We start from the raw sequence: 6,480 nt of genomic DNA on the forward strand, positions 1-6,480 counted from the left end.
TGCATGTTATTGACCAACACAGCAACACCTTCCTTGGCTCTTTCGTCAGTCAAGTCATCCTTTCGGTGAAGAGTACAGCCACGTGGCACATGGACATCATTGGCTTTAAAATGTGTTTCTTGAAAACACAGGCACAGGGGGCATTGCTGCACTGGCAGTTCCAGTTCCTCTACACAGGTCCTGAACCCATTAATGTTCCACTGTAATGCGGGAGCCACCTATCAAGGGGGTAGCACTTCCACCTCGTCTTTCTGCCAGGGAGGGTAGCCCGTAATGGCTGCGGGCTGTCTTGGGGCGAGATGATTGCCCCAGTCCAACATCTAGGTTCATTAGTTTTACCAAAGAGTCAAGAGAGATGTCAGATAGTATGACACTGACACTTCTGACTGTTTACTTCCCAATTCTGACCATGGTGGACACTTGGCCTTTGATTTTTTGCCCTGGGTAGGCTTTGGAGCCGAAACCTTGGCAGTGACAGTGGTGCCACTGCACGGTGGACCAGACTGAACCTCTGGAGGAGCAGGGAGCTCCGCAACGTTAGTGACAACAGACTTGTCTGATGTTTTGTGAGGAAGTGTGAGCTTTCAAGGAACTGCAGTGGCACAAGGGCATTGGAAAACACAGGTGCTGGTGTTGACACTAGCAGTCTCCATTTGGGTACCAGCACCAGTCTTCTGAACTGGTTGCTTAAGAGCAGATGCAGAGGAGATAGCAAACTTCGGCGCTGCATGGCCTTATAGATGTTTTTCGTCTCTCCATATGAGATATATTTAGTTGTTTTTATTTCCTGTATCTGCCTTTCTACAAGAAAGATACTGCAGTTCCCACTCAAGACAGGGTACCACCAGAGCAGTTTACGCACTTTGCTGAAGATGAACAACCAACACCTTCGTGGGCGGCCTTAACATATTTACTACAAGTGGATGCTACCTTACAACCTGACTTGGTGTGCCCAAAGTGCTGGCACATAAAACAGGGTACTGGCTTAGGAAAATAAGGGCCGCATGCTGAGGCGGAAGAAACCAGACTTAACATGCTCTGGAAGCTTTGTGCTGCTGACAGTCAGTATAAATGAGTCCAATTTCATGAAATCGCTATTCACCCATTTCATTACATTCTGTTCATCAGCGATACCATCCTGGGACCACTCATCTTTCACTTCTTCTTGGGAAATGTCTACCAGATCCCTCCAAGTCACAACACCTTTTCTGTATTTCAAGTTGGTGTTCAGTTCATTTTCTATTGCATACTCCGTGAGGCACTGAGCTTTTTGGATGTTTTTCACTTGTTTGGAATTGGATGTTTCTACCAACATGGTTCCATTTCACAAGCACTTGACAGATTTGCAACTTCCAGCAATTCCCTCTAACCCTTCTTGTATGTAGAAATGTGACTCTTTCTCAAAGCTCCCCCCTTTCAGTTTAATTATAATAAACACATTCCGACCACCGGCATGCATTATGTTACTCGATACTGAGAATGTCTGTGTGATGCTCAAGTCTGAAGGACTGGCTACGCGAGCCCTCTTGTTTGACTGGGTGTTGGTACCTACTAGTGACCCATACTTTCCACTGGAAGGAGGAATAAAAGATTTTGAAGGATCCGTGCTGGTTCCATGAGCAGCTGGGGAAATAAGGGTCCACTCTGACAGAGCCCCACATGCCTGAGTAAGTCTTATACAACTGTGGTGTAGCAGGTTCCCCACAGGTTGCCTGCTAATGACTGTTCCACCTTACAGCCACGCATCTCATCAGTGTGCAGCACACCTTGGGATTGGTTTATTTTTATAGAGGTTTATTCCATCCTCGGGAACCAGGCAGTGAGGCCAAGATCCCCGTTCCCTGAGATGCACAATGTTCCACTGCCGAGCTGCACGGTGGTTGCGGAAGTGTAACCGGAGCTTACGGTGATAGAGGACTAGCAGTGGTACCAGGAACACTGGAGTTGCCAACCTCATACCAGCAAATGGATACTGACCACCTGAGGGGATGAGTGAAATTGCTGAATTGCTGCTGGCAAAAGTATCTACCAGCCACACACCTCAAAATAATCCACATTATTCGAACCTCCCTTATGTCGCTAATGTTTAAATGATCGGTATATCTTGAGTTTCAGCGTTGTGTTGATACAAATCATTACATGTGTCCTAACCTGTCACTTAGCACTGGGGTAATGAACTGTGAAATTGTACAGTTTTTAGAGGAAACTGAAATATCTCCCTGCCGTTGCACTGTTGTTGTGATACCAACTAATTGTGACAAAATTTTATAAAGCAAATTGTTACAAAACTTTGTCATCTTACACCTTTTAGTAATTTCAAAGATTTCTTCTACTGAAAATTGCCCTCCATTAGATTATGCCCCATTTAGGTATCAGCATAGCCTGTCCAAAGGAGCTTTTCATGCCTTCTACCGTTTTATTGATGAGTCTGGGTATTTTGACATTGGTCTCTCAATATGTATATTCCTTATTTTGTCATTTCTTGTTACTAATATTAGTTTATTCCCAAGAATAAGCAGCTTTCACTCGGTTAACACTTGGCAGAAATCAAACCTGCATTTGGATCGGACTTCTGTAACTCTTGTGCAAAAAGGTGTGCAGTATATTGCTGCATCCATTTTCAATAAGCTGCCACTCGAATTCAAAAATCTTAACAGTAATCCATGCACTTTCAAGTCGAAACTGAAGAGTTTCCTCGTGGGTCACTCCTTCTATTCTGTCCAGGAGTTCCTTGAAAAATTAAGCTGATTCTTTTGTATTGCGGATAGCATTTACTTAGACTTATGGACTGACTTTTTTCAGGTTCATGATCATTTATTTTTGCCTGTTATTACTTTTATGTTGTAATTTAATGTACTGACACATTCCATGACCTGGAGATTTGCTCCTAAATTTGGTCCTATGGAACTATACGTGTTAAATAAATAAATAAATAAATCGAATGGTTACGTGGAGGTAGGGGTCAGGCTGGAAGCTTTACGGGACCACTCTCTTGTCCGCCAGCACTCACCCATTGCCACACGTTCTTCCCCGCTCATCTCTTGTGCATCATACTCCATCAATCTGGCTGTGGTAGCCACGACAGATCATTAAATGTAACCCTTAGGTAGTAAATGACAGAGCAATAAATTCCAGCCACGGGGAAGGAAACCTCTGGTTTCACGTTTTTAACAAATTTCCTGACACTCCTCAATGCCCATTCCTGCCTAAGTCCTAGTCTCAGTCCATTCAAACACAGTTCAGTTATTATACAGATATAAAAATGTTAATGTAAGGCAACAAAACGATAATGGCAAATGCAGCAAGCTGCAAAAATTCTTCACACTTATTTTATTAGAAAATAAAATATCTACTACGTAACTGAAAAATGGTTAACTGTACTTAACTATCCAATTTCTAAACACAGTTACAGGACTCATAAAATTTTCATTCCTGCGATGTAGAAAGTTGAGTTAATTTACACACAATCCTTAATCATTTCTAGAGCCAGTCCATTGTTAGTATTCATACCAAGATTCCCTGTCATTAATCATTAGTTACAGAGCAACGCAGTCACAACAATGCTTGACGCGACGTTAGAATCAACATGATATCGCACAACTGAGTATTCCGAAGCAAATTTAAGGCAAGGCACGTGAGACTGCGTGGTTACCCCGCGCGTGGTGTCTGAAGTATTGAAGAGCGTTCTACTGTGGTGTGGGAACGCGATATTTGGACAGTGCCATAGTGCCCATAGGGTAAAATCTGTTCGACAAAAGCGCTGGTGGTATAGCGACCAGGGCATCTGGCTGGACAGGAGAGAACCTGTGTTCGATTTCCATACGCAGTTTTCATTTGTGTTCTTTTCTCCACCGAAACTGTTAGGATTAGGAGTTCAGTAACATAATAAGTAAGCAACAACAAGGTAGGTAGGTAAATTTCCCGAACGACTTGAGTTAGTAAAGAATTAAAATTTTAATCGTGGCTGCCTAACCACAGCTCTTTCACATACTCGTTATAAGCCCTCAGTTCCCTTCAAACAACTACATCTACAATACATGCTATGTAAACACTCAAAGCAAATATATTTGCAACACAAAGAACTGCTAATGAATGCAATCTTCCCCCAACTATATCGTTCATTCCGACTATTTGACGAAAAACAAATTTAGTTTACATTTAAAAATCTTTCCTTTTTGGAAATGGATTTTAATGCATACCACACATACAATGACATCGCCTGAAAAATGGGTGGTGAAAGCTGATAATGAATCATGCTAAGTATCGTTGGTGCATCTGAACGGTTGTGCAATTTCCGTTGGGTTTCCAGAAACTAATCGTAGTTCTGAAACCTCCAAATGAAGTTACAACATGTCACCTACCACTCGATTTGCAGGTAATAATATATTGCATGTGTTATACGTGTACGTCAACTATGTGTATGTTTATTGTCAGTGTGATTGTAAAGATTCAACTGTGTTTTTAAAAGATTCTTCCGTATCTGTTTCATGTCGAAGGTGAACGCCGTGACAGACGACGGGCACATCTTCGGCGCTGCCAACAAGCAGAAGGCTGGGCGCTGTTGCACACCAAGTGAAGGCCATCACGCTGTGACAAGATTCTGTCAGCGTGTGTCACGGTGGTCTGATTCACATAAGGTGAAATTACTTTAACTGTGTACAACAAACATGATAATGGTCGATCAATGATGCAAGTGGAAATTGCAATGATGATTTGTTAGTTCTCATCTTGATGTCATATGACTAACATCGGTGTTAACGTAATACTTATGCTGAAATAAAATGTGTTGGTGGACGTGTGAATTTATTTATTTAACCATCACAAGTTTTCTAAAGTAAATGCATATCTGAAATAATAATTTGAATATGAATCTGACTGCACGACGACAACGTTGATTTTTTTATGATCAAGTATTATTGAAACTTTTGAAGTTCTTGACGTCTGAAGTGAATCGGCGGTCCATAGTTAAAAGCTAGAGTAGAGATAACACCCCAACTACAAATCTTTGTGAAGGCACGGAACTTTTGTGGAATGGGTGACACGCAAAATCACTTAAATTTTCTCTACACATCTGAGCTTGCAGAAAGTTAATCTGTTTCATGGTATAAATTTTCTTATGGCAACGACGGCGTAGTATGTCAGTGTTTTCAACGACCGGCTGTGAAGTAAATAATTAATGCTTTTTCTACTCTGTGATTGACAGATTCTTGTATGTACCCTTGTGCCCTCTAAATTTAAATGAAGTCCCATGCTTCTTGACAGAGCGTAGGGGAACAATGCAGGAGACCCGTACTGCTGTACAAGGCAGGGTCCTAATGGAGGTGGTTTGCAGTTGCCTTCCTCCGACTGCAATGGGGATGAATGATGATGACAACACAACACTACCCAGTCATCTCGGGGTAGGTGAAAATCCCTGACATCGCCGGGAATTGATTCCATGACACGGGCTCGGGAAGCAGAAACGCTACCGCAAAACCATGAGCTATGCTCAGTAAATTAATATTATTATCCTTTTAAAGCAAATATTTCATAACAAAACGTTTGTGTTAGTATGAAAGTCACATACTTCCCAGCATTCAGCGGTCATTGCCATTGTCAGCACACTACGCCGCTGCCGCCACAAATAAAACTTAAACTATCTGGTAACTGACGGAAGGAATTCAAATCCATTGTGTTGCTCCCCTCTGGAAAGAAAGTCCGAAATGGTCAGGCTGAGTTATTATATGTACCTGATTAAAAGTTTTCGTCCACTGGGTGTAAGGACAACGTTTACTGATGCTGTATGTTTAAATAACATAAAAAGAGATGTGGGCACCACAGTTTCGTTTTGATATGCAGTTTTCTCAAACTTTAGTGTTGATATTGTGTTGGATGTAGTTCATCACTCACATGACCAAAACTGATTGGTTAAATGGGGAATCCATCCATTTCAGGAGTATGTCTCCTTCCTGATCTTGTAATTATATACAGAGTTCGACAAAAGTCCGTTATCCGAAAAAGCACTACAGTGTTTTGTATCTTTAAAAGTTTATGCAAAGTAATCTGTCCTACTCAGAATGTTCCCAGTGTCCCTCCATTGTTATTTAGGCATGTAACATGTCGTTTAAACACTGATTTACGTATCTTGTCATATGACTTCCCATTATCATCAAAAATGTTTTCAAATTCTTATTAAACCAACAGGTGACACATTAATAACTTCTCTGAACATTTCATGACGTGGTACAGCCATCACGATCGCATCAATAAAGTAACGGCCGTTCACTGCTTTGCTGCATACCCCAGATCAATCAAACCTCTAGAAACAATTACCTCCTCAACAACACTTTCAGAAGACAAGTACACTCAGTTTTACTTGTTAAATCTTCCACTTGACTTAAAACATGCTGTATCAGACCACATGATTGTTTTGCAAAAGTTAGAGTCACTTTCCCTGCGGCGACACACACAATTCACGTCTTCGATGATGATAATGTCGTT

This window comes from Schistocerca serialis, chromosome 8 (assembly GCF_023864345.2).
Source record: "Schistocerca serialis cubense isolate TAMUIC-IGC-003099 chromosome 8, iqSchSeri2.2, whole genome shotgun sequence".
In the NCBI taxonomy this organism is placed as follows: Eukaryota; Metazoa; Arthropoda; class Insecta; order Orthoptera; family Acrididae; genus Schistocerca; species Schistocerca serialis.